This window comes from Canis aureus, chromosome 18 (assembly GCF_053574225.1).
Source record: "Canis aureus isolate CA01 chromosome 18, VMU_Caureus_v.1.0, whole genome shotgun sequence".
NCBI lineage: Eukaryota > Metazoa > Chordata > Mammalia > Carnivora > Canidae > Canis > Canis aureus.
In genome coordinates, this window is record NC_135628.1 from 54,912,194 (window position 1) to 54,927,466 (window position 15,273).

The 15,273-nt window shown below is 43.7% G+C and overlaps 1 long non-coding RNA gene across 1 annotated transcript; it reads right to left on the reverse strand.

The window, feature by feature from the left end:
• Positions 1-2,068: 2,068 nt before the first annotated feature.
• LOC144289112 (uncharacterized) lies at positions 2,069-14,857 on the reverse strand. The gene is made up of 4 exons (XR_013357152.1): positions 12,462-14,857; positions 8,165-8,277; positions 7,870-8,027; positions 2,069-2,622 (listed from the first exon to the last, which is right to left on the reverse strand). It is a non-coding gene; the product is annotated as an uncharacterized LOC144289112 (long non-coding RNA).
• Positions 14,858-15,273: the final 416 nt, after the last annotated feature.

Here is a 15,273-nt window from a genome sequence, read left to right on the forward strand (position 1 = left end):
GAAGCCTTGATGATTTATGGTTTCCATAGTATCTGCGGATCATTCATCATTTTGAATAAGCCAAGATTATATTTCAGGCACGATAGGCAGAAATGAATTATGTACTAACTTCAAATGTGGTATTAGAAATATACATGCGGGGTAGCCCTGGTGGCTCAGCAGTTTAGTGCCTGCCTTCGGCCTGGGGTGTGATCCTGGAGTCCTGGGATCAAGTCCCACGTCGGGCTCCCTGCATGGAGCCTGCTTCTTCCTCTGCCTGTGTCTCTGCCTCTCTCTCTCTCTCTCTGTCTCTCTCATAAATAAAAGTAAAATCTTAAAAAAAAAAAAAGAAATATATATGCGTGCAGTTCTTCAGTAAACCCAATAGCTTGCTTTTTTGTAATCTGACACTTTTGTTTCAAAGTTGAGAAGTGCAGGAAAAAAAATGAATTCAGAGTTCTGGGAAGTAGTAGGTTATAAATGAGGTTACACTGTGTTTTGCTCCGTTTTTCCCAATTATATTTTATTTCTCTCTCCTTTGGCACCCCCTCTGTAAACTTTTCTATTCTGTTTTTCTCAGTAGTCAGCTATTGAAAATCAAGGAGTCCTGGCGATGAAGAAGAGCTGGACAGTGAAACCAAGAAGCAAACCTCGGCCACTAAGAGTTGGGGCCTCTCGTGTGTATTAATTTCCAGAGTTCAAATCTGTTTCTGTTATTTTTTTAATTACTTATTTTGGTTCTTTGGTAGGTCACCAAGATTTTTAAAGTCCTGTTTTGCTTAATGGCTTTTTAGGATCTATACAAAGCTTACCTAAAGTCACCTGATTTTCTCATTATTCACCTTGTTAAAAAAAATTCAACCAGGAGAGTGTGTGTGGAATTAGGATGTCCTTTCTTTCAAGCAACATCACTCAATCTTTCCCAAAAGCTTTACTTTCATATGGATTGTTCTTTAAGGATCACCTGGAAATGCTGCAAAATAATGCAGCTCAGTGTTTAAGCAATTAGGGAATAGAAATTTTTATTACCCTTTTACAGATTTACAAAATGTTTACACCGATTAAGCATTTGTAAATTCATTGTAAAATTCTGGTAATACAAATTGATACTAAAGGAAAACCCAAGAAGACTAAGTGACTTGGCTAGGATCACACTGCATTGGAATCAAGAATAAAGGAAATCAGGTCACTTAGATAAATGGTTTCCATTTAAATACTTATAAGAAAACTAAGACTCCACATATTAAATAAAAATTAATTTGTACCAACATGATAATGCAAAATAGCTATTGGCAAATCTGATAATCTTTGATAATCCTATTAAATGAAAATCAAAGTTTTAGTTTGTTAAGGAAAAACACTACTTTTTATAAGGTAGACTTGACATTTAGAATTTCTGACTTGTTGGGGCCTTAATCATTTTTTTTTTTTTTTTATGATAGTCACAGAGAGAGAGAGAGAGGCAGAGACACAGGCAGAGGGAGAAGCAGGCTCCATGCACCGGGAGCCCGATGTGGGATTCGATCCCGGGTCTCCAGGATCGCGCCCTGGGCCAAAGGCAGGCGCTAAACCGCTGCGCCACCCAGGGATCCCTCATTTTTTATTTGTAGCCATTCCCACCTACCCCTCAGTAATTTCACATAATAGACATTTGAAAATAGATTTTATTTATTTTATTTAGAGACTGTGGATGTCTGAGCAGGGGGAGGGGCAGAGGGAGGAGGGAGAGAATCTCAAGCAGAATCTCCACTGAGCGCGGAGCCCAACATGGTGCTCTGACAACCCTGAGACCATGACCTGAGCCGAAACCAAGAATCAAAGCCTTAACCGACTGTGCCACCCACGTGCTCCTACACATTTTTCATTAATGGTTATTTTTCTTAATAATTATAAGCAAGACTCCTAATTAAAGACCTTGCTAATATTCCTTTATTATCTGTGAGTAGTCTCCCAGATTTTAGCAAACATGTGTATTTCTTCTCTCTTGACACACACACACACACACACACACACACACACACAAGCACAGTTATGAGGCATGATTATCTCCTAGGCCATTAAAATACGATAGCAATCCTAGCACAGAAAAAGGACATCAGTGGAAAAACTAGTGAGATGTGAATAAAGTCTGAATTTTAGTCACCAGTAAAGTGCTAATGTGGGTGTAGTATTGACAAATGTACTATGGTTATAGGAAATACTAACAACAGGAAACCTGATGAGTGGCAGAAAAACTACTCTATTATCTCTTCAACTTTTCTGTAAACCTAAAGTGATTCTTCAACAAAATGTTTATTGGAAGACAAACTAGGTACCATAAGCAGGTATCTGAGTCTAGATATGAGTACTACAAGCTGTAATAGTCCTCTTTTGCTGCATAACAAATAGCCCCCCAAAATGCAGTGGCCTAAAATAATAAACACTTGTTATGCAACAATTTCTGTGGATTCTGTAGTTCAAGGTGTCTCTGGGCTGCAGTAAGGTATTGGCTGGAGCTGTAGTCATCTCCACGCTTGTTGAGAGGATTCGTTTCCAAGCTCATGTGGCTCTAGGCAGGTTATCATGAGCTGTTGCCTGAAGACATTGGTTTCTTTCTACCTGGGCCTTTCCACTGAGTAGTTCCTGAGAAGGCAGGTCACTTTCCTTAGAGAGAGAGAAAGAGTGCGTGAGCAAACATGAAAGCATGATCATGGTTACAAAGGATCAGCCCCTTTGTAACCTAATCTTGGAAGTGACACCTCACCTTAGCCGTATTCTATCTAAGAGAAGCAAGTCACTTGGTCCAGCCCACACTCCAGGGGAAGGGACTGCACAGGGTGTGAACCCCAGCAGGTGGGGATCAACGGGGACCATCTCAGAGGCTGCCTACCCAGATGAGTGTGCCCACAATTACTACCATCAACCACTTTGAAAAGAATAGTACTAATTATAAGCGTAGGCAAAGGAGTCAGAGAGATCTGAGTTTGTTTGTATACCTGCCTGAAAACTTGACAGTTACATGATCGGGGACAAGGACAAATTACTTTGTTCTTTGTTCATCTGCAAAATGGGAATGATGAGAATTATAGTAACTACTTCCCAGAACTATTTTGAAAGTTAGAGTAAATTAGGTAATTCACGTTAAATGCTCAGCAAATGACCAGCACAAAATAAGAGCTCAGCGTTGGCTGCTATCATCATCGTAATTGTTTACTGTCCAATTTGGAATGCAAATCTACTGTCGACAAGCTGTGAAAGCCCAGGCAAGTTACTTTTCTGTGCTTCTACTTCCTTGTCTATGACTTGGGGGAAATACTACCCACTTGGCAGGGCTGTTGGGCACAATGGGCAGTGATTGTGTAGTTGGCACACAGTGGCTGTAAATTATTATATTTAATGGGCACAGCCTGCTCAGCAAACTCTAACCCTGTTAGAGTTAGGACACATCTGTTTTTGTGTCTTTGCTGTTCTCTAAAACAGGACAACAATCCTTCTAATAATTATTCTCCCCAAGGCTAACTCATTAAACACATCAATTCTTAGTACTTATGTGCGCTGAAGAAAAAAATGTGTATAATCCATCATGAAATATACATCAAAATTATATTTAAAGGTTTTAGAAAAGGATACGCACCCTTTGAAGCAGATTTACTGTCTTTTATTTAATTTGGGTCATTCCCATGAATCTGGAAAATGAAAATGGGAGAGAAACCCTGAACTGGCTGAAAAGCAGCAGCACAGCCCAGAAGGATCCTGCACACATATATGAATATGAATTGAATGTACATAGTGTGTACATTCCTACCACTCCTCTCAAATCCAACGATCTTACAAGCCAGCAGAGAAGACTGGTAACTACGTAAGTCATCACAGGACAACATGGAGGGTGACGTGAGGTTCTAAGGGAGGACAGGGAGAAAAGCCACTGCCAGTGCTCTAAGCCTCAAAGTTGAAGGCAAAGCGAAGGCTGCACTGACATGCATGCACACACGAGCCAGGGTTTTTAAAGAATTAGCTAGAGCTCTCAGGCTGAGGATGATGGAGTGGGGAGGGCCGGGCAGAGGCCCAGGCTCGGAAACGTGAAGGTATCTGGAGCAAGGGGCTGAGTGAGCTCAGGAAACAGGCTGGGAGAGCAGGAGTGGAAATCATGAAGGATGGAGAAAGGACGAGGTCCCATGTGCATTCAGAAAGAGAAATGGTGGCAACACAAAGGGTGACATTGAAGGTGGGAGGTGGGGCAAGAAAGCTACCTAGGAGGCTCAAGGCTGGATTTTAAAGAGTTGAGGGAGGGGCATCTGAGTGGCTCAATGGTTGAGCATCTGCCTTTGGCTCAGGGCAGTGATACCAGGGTCCTGGGATCCAGTCCCCTGCATCGGGCTCCCTGTGGGGATCCTGCTTCTCCCTGTGCTTGTGTCTGCTTCTTTTTCTGTCTCTCATGAATAAATAAGTAAAAAATCTAAAAACACCCCACAACAATAAAGAGTTGAGGGAGAAAAGCCACAGGACTTGGTGGGGTGAATGTGTTGGGGTGGTGTGGGTAAGGACAAGAACCATCCTGCAAGTCTAAGGTGTCCAGCCTTAGAGCAGGGGGAGCTAAGTTTGGGGTGTGGCTTTGGTTTATCAAATTGAGGCAGGTTTAGAATAGCAGGTGGAACTATCTAGATGCCACTGAAAATATGGAAATGAAGAGTTCTGAAAAACGATCTGTAGCTAGAGCTCTAGTTCAGGGGGCAATCCATACATGCTGGGGGTCCAGAATCAGGGGAGGGAGTGAGATTAGTCAGGGAAAACAGAGCAGGTAGGAAAGCAACAGAGAGGGTCCTGGGGAAACAGTAATGACAGGACAGCAAAAGAAGTGACATGACTTCACTTGATGTGGTCGTAGACAAGGTTTTGGCTGCAAATTCCAAGTGTTTTCCCAGACAAATAAGAAGGAGGTTGAAAGGAGGATGTGGGTGTGGGAGGGGCAGGGCAGGTAGAGAGGCACGAGCTCCTTTAAGCAGGGTGGAGGTCACTTGTCAGGCCATGTATCCTTTCCAAGAAAGAGAGAGACTGGAAGTACAAGGCCCGGAATTCCATCAGGTGTCCTCCCCCCTCGACCTTTGGCTAGATCAGTACCTGTGGTCAGCAGCAGCACTGATGATCCCGGGAGCTCATTCTTAAGCCTTTTCTCCTCTCTCCTTGGTTCTAGAAAACCAGTGCTGTTTTTAACCTCACCACTTCCCTTTCCATAGTAAGAAGGTGTAATTTAGGATTGTTCAAATATAACCTCTGGCTTTCTTTACCTTGTTTACTAACTGAACGGAACCATATTAACTTAGTTCTGTCTTAGACACAGAAACTTGGTTATCCACACCATCTTTCTTCATGCACCTTGTTAGACTGAACTTCTAGCCAGCCTGAGGCTGGGTACTGCCTTTTAGGAAAGTGACCTGGTCAACCATGGAATGAGCCCTGTCACCAGGCAGGAGGTCACAGATGAGGTCATGCATGCACATGTCTGTGAACAGAATTTACTCCCTCGATGCTCCTTTCAAATGACCTCCAGTAGTCTGATTTTATCCATTTTTTTTCCTACATATCTAGCATCAAAATAAAAATCCTCAGAAATTCTGTGGAAAATTTCTCAACTAGAACTCTTGGCAATATGCTAACAGCTAACCGTGTACCAGTGTTATAACACACACAATACAGGGCAATGAAATTCAACTTAAAAATTGAAAAGAACTACTTCGGTATTTCTGCTCTGTGACTTCTGTTTTCTCCAGTTCTTCTCCGTGGCCCCAAAGGTCACCAATATATTTTCTCTCCTTTCATCAGCTGCAGGGTGCTCTTCCCCAATCATTATAACCGATTTCAGATGGTGCTAGAAAATTATATTGACTCTGAACACCAAAAGAAATCAGTCATCCTCTAAGGGGTCACAGGAGGACGTGAGAGGCGGGAGGGACCAAGGAGCAATAAATCCGCCATGTATGTGGCCCTTTAACCCTCACATGATGGAGTCTGTCCTATCGAGGAGTTCTTGCACAGAACGAGTACACAGTTTTAATAAGAAGACATCCATAGAGTTAGCTTGTTAAACATGACACAACTGTTGGCAGGGTAAAAGGAACGCATCAGCTACATCATGCAGATGCTCACAGCCATATGGTCTTTGCTCTGAAATACTTCGGGGTCGTCCCATTCATTCCTTTTGTCACTGGTAGTGCAGCTGGCCTCCCCCAAGAACACTGATTTCAAATGGTGCTAGACAATCACTATTTAAATCTAAACCACCATATGAAACCAGCTTCCTGAAGAAGCTTTATGATCTATTTTTTCTTCAGAACGCTCTCTTACCATAGGCTCAATACAACCTAGAAAGGAAAAAGTTGAAACCTGGCTGCGGCTATTTGACTCTGTGGTCTGAACAGAGCTTTCGTGAATCATGTATGCATGTACCATTATCACCAAATCTGTGGCTGGAAGGGGTGAGGGGAACACACCTGTGCTCTTTATTCTTGATCTGCCCAAAGGTTTAGTTTTGTCATTCAGAGACAACAGCGCAAGTCAACAACCATTTTACTCTCTATGGGAAGTCAAGGGAGAGAGTCTTTACTTGGGTAAAACAGCAGAACTCTTCCTGGAGTCAAAGTACCCAGGTGCCAGACATCTAGGACCACAAACACGTAAAGAGTACAAAATAAGCAGGTGCTCTGGTAGAAGCTGAAAGAAAACTCTTTTTCCTAAACCTTACTTTCTCTTCGAGATAATTTCTTTTCGTTCAAGGGATTACTATGATTTTAGGGTCCAAGGAAGACAGCAGAACAGCTCAGAGGCAAAGTCATAGGCTGACACTAATGAGATTCTAATGGTTCTTTTTCCAGGACGAATTCCTTCAATTGCGTCAATGACTGAAAGATTTTTGTTAGCTTTGGGCAGCCCCGGTGGCGCAGTGGTTTAGCGCCGCCTTCAGCCCAGGGCGTGATCCTGGAGCCCTGGGATTGAGTCCCACATCGGGCTCCCTGCATGGAGCCTGCTTCTCCTCTGTGTCTCTGCCTCTCTGTGTCTCTCATGAATAAATAAATAAAAATCTTTAAAAAAAAAGATTTTTGTTAGCTTTACTTAAGGTTCTCCTCCCCTACAACTCAAGAGTCAGGCTTTGACCTCTCAGTTTTCCTTGGCAGGTTATTTTTTGCTGTTTTTCTCCTTCCCATTATGGTTCCTGATATCATTTTATTAGGAAGACTGATGTCATCCCCTTCATGTTCTTTCTAGGAATCTGAGAAAATACTCACGCATCCAGGCCACAGGCCACTAACACGATAGGCATTCATTTTTAAAAAACTGTTATGAAAAATTCAGAAATATGTTAAATTAGAATGACGATAAAATGACTTCCTGGGTGCCTGGGTAGTTTAGCAGTTAGGCAGCTGCCTCGGGTTCAGGTCATGATCTTAGTGTCCTGGGATCGAGCCCTGTGTTGGGCTCCCTGTTCAGCGGGGAGTCTGTTTTTCCCTCCCCCTCTTCCCTTCCTGCTCATGTGTTCTTTCACTCTCAAGTGAATGAATAAAGTTTTTTTAAAATAAACTTTTTAAAAACAAAAGATTTTCTAAATTCATACCACCAAAATTCAACCATTGTTCATTTTTGCTTTAGCTACGCTGTATATAAGGAACATGCATATTTCTGTGGATTGTTTGAAAGTAAGTTGACAACCATCCTGACACTCTGCTCCTAACTTGTTGAGCAGGTCTTAAAACATGAGGTCATTCTTCTACATAATTATAATACCTTCATCCTACCTAAGAAAATGAGCAATTCTTAGTATCCTCTAATACTGAGGCCATATTCCAATTTTTCCCATCAGCCCAGATTGCATCAGGGTTCACTCACTCAGACTCTTTTTAACACAAAAATGCTCCTCACCTTTTCTCAGTTTTATTATAACAGCATCACCTTGAGAAGATGGGTTCTAATCCTGGTGGCACCATTCACTGGGTCTGTCTGTCCTCTTGGCTTAAATAAATTCACTGATCTTCAGCTTCTCCTTTTGATTGTCCTTATACGTCATCCTCATTTATCATCTGTGATGAGTATGGGAAGAACATCTAATTATGATGTGCCTGTGGCTGGTGATTTCAAGTGGGTTCAGCAGGTGCCAAGTCAGGAGGGGTGGGGGCAGTGGGGGGGGATTTGGCTTAGGTCTGATGAATGTTCTTACGCTTTAGAGGAGTGCCTCCTCTTCCTAAGGAGATCCCAACACAAACTCCTCTTTCTTCCGGGAAAGGCATCTACTGAACATGTTTCCTGCTCCTGAGCTGGTTTTCTCATCTTCTGTAAGTAAGAGAATGAAGCCCATGGGCTTATAAGAATATACAGTCTTTACTGCAGCAAAGATGCAATAAAAGCTCCCGGACTGTGGATGAAAGCATATGCTCTGTGAAGCGACAGGCAGTTAGTTACCGGTTTCAACTGATAGTCAATTCAAGCATTTACACCCAAAAGTAGAGACAGAAGAATCCCCATAACTCTTCAATAACTGTTCCATGAATTTTGTAACTACTTTAGGGGTCCATTGCATCTGTGTATGCTAATATAATTCATAATACCAGTATGGAAACGCACAGAGGCAGCCAGATGATTCTCATCAGTTAAAAAAATCCAAAATCATGGGATCCCTGGGTGGCGCAGCGGTTTGGTGCCTGCCTTTGGCCCAGGGCGCGATCCTGGATACCCGGGATCGAATCCCACATCGGGCTCCCAGTGCCTGGAGCCTGCTTCTCCCTCTGCCTATGTCTCTGCCTCTCTCTCTCTGTGTGACTATCATAAATAAATAAAAATTAAAAAAAAATCCAAAATCTGAACAGAAAGGTCTGCTTATTCTTTCTTTTTTACAAATGACGAATTGCAGCTTTTGCTTCCTACCAGTTAGAAGTGTTTTTCAAATGACTGATGCTTCAGTTATGGGGGAAAAATCTTCTTAAAAAATTAATTTCTTCCTCTTATGTTTGGTCACATCATACATATCTCCTACCCATATATACACATACATGAATGTGCACACACACATGCTACATACACGACCATCGGTTTGGCTCCCTTAGCAGAAACAGATAGATATGGTAGGTTTTCTGCATTATATCTTAAGCCTGCTTTTCAAAAAACTTAGCAGAAGAGCAAAGGTGGATATGCTCTTTTGCATCCACCTGTCTCTTCCTGTGAGCCCAGTCTGACAAGGTATTTCCAGCAGGAAGAACTTCTTAAGTACAGCAATTTAGCATACTTCTCTGCAGTTTTTAAGCCTTGGGGAGAAACTGAGGTACCGGGCCTCCGTTTTCACATCATCTTCTTTTTTAAAAGATTTTTAATTTATTCATTTGAGAGAGAGAGAACATGAGTAGGGGGAAGGGTCAGAGGCAGAGGGAGGAGCAGACTTCCCCACTGAGCAGGGAACCCCCATGCAGGGCTCGATCCCAGGACCCTGAGAGTATGACCTGAGCTAAAGGCAAATGCTTAACCTACTGAGCCACCCACGTGCTCCTTCATACATTATCTTCTAAAGCATGAAGCCAATTTCTTGAAAACAAGTCGACGTGAGGAGACTGGAGACCGAATAACACGGGGAAAAGTTGCACTGTTTGCTAGTAGGGACATAAAAAAAGAGTAAGTTGATGAATTAATAGGGCTTCATTCATTCCCTTTCCAGGACTTGCACAAAGAAACAGAGTGACAGCGACTGACTCCTTAACTTAGGTGAAGAAGTATCTGCTTACTTGGTTGAATCTTTCAGTGACATTCAACGACAAGGAAAGCCAGTACTCAGGGAACACGGGCAGGCTTCCATTTCTCCATGGCCTCCAATCTCCAACAATCAATCTGATTGTTCTGTATTTTTAGGCCAGGATATGGGGAGGGCTGAATTTCTGAAACTCAGGGTGTTTCTATTTTAACCATCAACAATTTTAAAGTACTGCACCGTTTGAAAGGAGTGTTATTTATTTATTTGACCAATTCTTTCTCAGGCATAGAACACACACCTAAAATTGTTCAACTCTCTGACTCCATTATTAACATAATCACCTTTCAGGAACAAAAATCCTTCCTTGGCATCTCTTGGCCCACAGGCCATAAGAATGGGTTTCCATTTCAAAATCCAGTCTGTACCAGCATCTTCATGCTGTTTTTGAGCAAGCTGTCCTGTCCCTCTGTATTTTTTTCTTCCAAATCTGATAGGAAAGCTGGAGCCTGAAATGTGAATCAATAACCCATACCAGGAACTCCTGTGTGGCAAAAGTGGAACAGTGCAAGTACATCATTGTTTTCACTGAACTGAAATGCCAGTCCGTTCTTGCATGAACAAGCTGGATTAAGGTAACTGCCCCAGAGGCTTGAGGATTTCACAAGAAGACTGCATCTGCCTAGGACACTTCTTTAAGAACGCAGCTTCAAAATGCGGCAGACACCAGGACACGACTGTCCTAACTTGAGTACTTAGGCCACACTAAAGATGCGTGCTCGATCATTCAGTTCTAGGTCATTCTCCTGTTGACTTACATGCCTTTAAAGAATGCTTCCTTGCAAGAAGCAGACGAACCAGCGGCACAGGATCTGGGGCTGTGGTTCTGAGTTAAAGTTTTGCCTGTGCTGTTTACTAATGACGGGATCTCGGGCAATCATTTAATTTTTCCTAGTTTCAGTATCCTGAGCCAGAGAATGGAGCTACACATTCATATACTGGAGTGGTTGTCTGGGTCACATGGAATTCAGGATATGGAAAGAGTCGGTCTATTATTTTTAAAGCACTACAGACACATCTGTCATTTTATTAGATGGCTCAGGGCTGTGAAGTGCCTTTTTCAGGGTAAAGGCTGAAATAAACTCAGAAGTAGTTGGGAAGGCAGGGCACCTGGGTGGTTCCATGGCTGAGGGTCTGCCTTCGACTCAGGACGTGATCCCAGGGTTCTGGGATTGAGTCCTATATTGGGCTCCCCAAAGGGAGCCTGCATCTCCCTCTGCCTGTGTCTCTGCCTCTCTCTGTGGGTCTCTTATGAATGAATAAAATCTTAAAAAAAAAAAAGAAGTAGATGGGAGGGCATTTTGAAAAATAATGATAACTCTCATTTATAGAATGCTTCCTCTGGCCAGCACCATGCTACATGCTTTGTGTGCATTTTCTCAACATTCACTACCACCGAACAAGGCTGGTGGTATCTCCATTTTCCATGTGAAGGAACAGAAGTTTAGAGAAGGAACATGACTTGCCCTTCGTCACAAAGCTTATGAATGGCAAATCCAAACCCCGATGTGCCTGATTCCAAGCCACCATTCTTTCCTGCTCAGTGCTTTGTGATGCTGTACACGAAGCTAATCTTCAGTGGCCACCTGGACCTCTGAGCATACACTGGCTCCAAGTTTCAGGGTTTTATCAATGAGCCCATGAGTAAATCAGTAAAATCAGCTTTGGTTCTGATTAGCAGAAGCAGCACCAAATAACCCACCAAGAGGAAGGAGAAGACTTAGGAACAAGTAGGATTTGGCTAGCACTGAAGGAGCAGGGGCTGGACTCTCAGCCGCAATTCTGATTTGCAGTGTGACCTGGAGCAAGTCACATTCTCGGAAGCTTTGTCTTTTCATTTATCTTAAGGAAGCTCAAGTCAAAAGATGATGGTAGGAAAAAAAAAAAAGATGATGATAGGCTAGCCCACCAGATCATGCATGCAATTGTGACAGAGCTAAAATACCATCTCCAAAATACAGCCCAGCCATTTCTCCTTCTGTGTTTCCCATTTCTGCAGGGGCAGTGGGGCCAGAGGGGCCCTGCAGGCTTCTGGATCCAGAGTGTCAAGCTCTGCAACCAGCTCCCTGCACCGCCTTGAGTGAGTTACTTTGACCCTGGGCGTCAGTCTCCTCACCTGTCAAACGAGGGTCAACAGCAGTACCTGCTGCATAAGGTTGTGACAATTAAGATACACAAGGAAAAGCAATTTGACTTAGAAAGAGCTCAAGATAAACACTCAGTAAATGATGGCTATGATGCTAGAAATAAGAAATCACTCTTCCTTCAGCACATTATAAGCAGAGATGTGTCTAAGAAATCTGTCACAGTTTGAAAAATGCCAGGCTCACAGATTCTGCTTGCATACATTTTGCTGTACAGGGATGCATTCCAGAGTAGCTAGCTATAGAGGTGTTTGGAGAATACTCGCATCTGAAAAGATGCCCTGGGATGCCCAGATGGCATCTCCAACTGAATTAAGTGAAATGGGTATCTTTAATATTTTCTAACTTCTCCTCTTCCCATTCTAAGACCCAAATATGGGATCCATACCCTTGCTTTTAAGCAAGAGTTCATATTATAGGCTTTTTTCAATAATAAATTGGGGGCTGAGTGTTTAAGGGGAAAGGTATAGAGATCAAACACTGATGATCATTCACAACAATTTTACTGTGGAATCACCAGCAACAAAATAAAACAAGACTCCCATAAGGTTGATTTACCAACACAAGCCTCTACTTACACAGGGATGTAAACGCAATCTGTTGACAGATATTTTCCAGGCACAGAAATCCTCAGAGGCATTCATTCCCGAGATCGGCACCTGGAATTTAAATGTGTGTGTGAACCCTCAGGAAATATCCCAGAGCAACAGATGAAGTAAAAGTCAGCTCCACCAACGTCCTAAAGAGATGAATTTTAAAAAAGAGAAATAAACACCACCTTCTCTTTCCTGCTTAAGACCCAGAGTTTGGGGAAATACCTGCACTATGAGGGACCTCATGCTGGTGCTCTCGGTCTGGGGCTGGCCACCACCACGGAAATCATCTGCTGACATGAACGGCGCATTTCGCAGATTGTCAGCAAGATGTTTTACGAAATGATACATGGTATAAACCTAGAATTCCAATCACAGAAGAAGGCATAAAGGCAGCCTTCCCCAAAGATGCGAGGAGGTTTCTATTTTAAAAGTTTGACTTTGCAACCTCATGCTGCAGCAGCAGGGACTCCAGAAGGCCAACAGAGGGCAGCACGAGCCCGGAGGTACCACCTCACCCGCCTGGGAGTGGGGCGGGCTGGCAGAGGGCAATTGAGAACTGAAACTGCAAAACTTTCCCCGCTCCGTGGTCGAACTCTAAAGCTGGAATGCACCTTTCACCACATCACAGGAGAGGAAGCCCATCAGAGGTCTCCTGTGTCTGAAAGCCAATCGCTCAAGGGCACTTTAGTCTTTGACATGCGCCCTGCCACAGCAAAGGGGTCGGGGGAGTGCCCCGGGAACAGCTCCATGGAGGGTTCCTCCCAAGGGGCTCCCATCCCCCAGCTCACATTGCAGCCGGCGGGCGCCCGGGCCCCAGTGACTCAGCGGTGTGATGGAGGCAAGTCTGTCCTGTCAAGTTACCACTGATCGCCAATTCTCAGTTAATGATTACAGCTCCACAGATGAACTTAAACACAGCTGAGGCCACAGCGCTGGCCCTGTGCTTATCGGTGCCCGTGCCGGTGGCCGGGTGGTACCGTCTAGGTCCAGGCATCAAAGCCGGCTGGGGAAGGAAACTGGACTGCTTTCCACCGACTGCCCATGCGCTTCAAGATGCTATCACAACAGGGACCATTATGCTGGGAACGTTCTCAAGAGCTGGGACTGAAATTTGAGACGATCTTGACAAGAGAAATGTTCAAGAGAAGCCACAGTTGTATTCGATAGGGTCTCACAGCAGAAAAACCAGTCTAAGACATTCAATCTGAGAAGTACAAATGAGAAGACCTGCCGGGTTAAACACAAAATTCAAACCAATGTGGACTGTTAGATTACACACGATTCTGAAATATTTAAATACTGTTGTAGAATAATAGCATGTTTCCACACTTGTCTGATCACAAAAATGGGGGCACGACCCAAAGTCAGAAGGAGCTCTTTCCCCTTTCAACAGTAACTAAGATATGAATCAGACTGTGAGGAATGCCAGGCTGATTGTTTTCTGGAGCTTTTCAGTATTTGGAAAAGCCTCTGGAATAGTTTGTTCAAGATGCTGAGAAGTCCCGCTTTAATTAACTTTGTCCTATAAATGCTCATGAGAAAGCCTGATTCTGAACATGCTTTTCCCATCCTTGCCATGGTTCCTCTGTGAACACTGCACCTGCAGCCTCCTCAGGTTCATGAGTCTGTGCATTATTTACAGACTGGAAGACCACAACACAAAAAGGTCTGGTTAAGAATACTGTATCAGTTAGTGGTAAGGCTTCTCCAGCTCTGAGGATAGGAGTTTGACAAATCCATGTTCAGCTTCCCACTAGCACCCCTGCCTCCCCTTAGGAGCACTGAATCTGTGCTTTCCACAGTGGCTCATGGGTTTTTTTTTTTTCTTAAAGATTTTTATTTACTTATTTTGAGAGAAGGAGAGAGAGGGAGAGGGGGGAGAGAGAGAGAGAGAGCACACGGAGCACACATAAGCAGGGGGGGAGGGGCAGAGGAAAAGGGAGAAGCAGACTCCCTGCTGAGCAGAGAGCCTGACGCAGGCTTGATCTCAGGACCCTGGGGTCATGACCTGAGCCGAAGACCAGCGCTTAGCCAACTAAGCCACATAGGAGCCTTTGGTGGTTCTAATCTAAGTGCAAGGCTAAGGCCTGTACCAAACCTCTCCCCACAGGGGAGTGCGACAGCCAACGAGTGTGCTTCACCACTGGGATTTCAGCAGCTTTCTGGAAAGGGAGTCAAGGGTCAACCTGCCTTCTCAACAGGACAGCCTTGGTCACAGAGGACTCCCATAGGGGTCATCCCCCTGGACATTTTAGGTCTTAGAAGCAGACCTCTATCAATCCCTGCCTAGAATCAAAACTACCAATAAATATCATTTCCCTACCTTTGTCTTTCCTCACTAGTCCCTGCTTGTCTGAGTTAATGAGCTTACACGTTGCCTTTTTAATGTCAAGTGCAATGAAGTGACTGCACATTTAAACTGGAAACAGAAGTGAGCAGTGTAAGGTTGGGGACCAGAAAGACCTGAATTCAAATTTTGCCTCAGTTAACCTGTTACACAGTTTGAGCAAACAATTTATCCCTTTCTGAGCTTCATTATTTGTGAAAATATAACTTAAATAAAACACAAGGTATGTAGATCTTCAATACATGTGAACCCCACTCCCACCCCCAAGCCCCACATTCTCCTGCTATCCCCATAGCACATCTAACACTTTGGATCAAACTTCCAAAGGTGGAAGACTAACCCTAACACTGGACATTAGTACATAGAGGCTGTGGGGCTAGGGGCTTCTCTCAGGAGAAAGGACAGCATGTAAGCCAAGGATGTCACAACAGGGATTCAGGAGTCTGG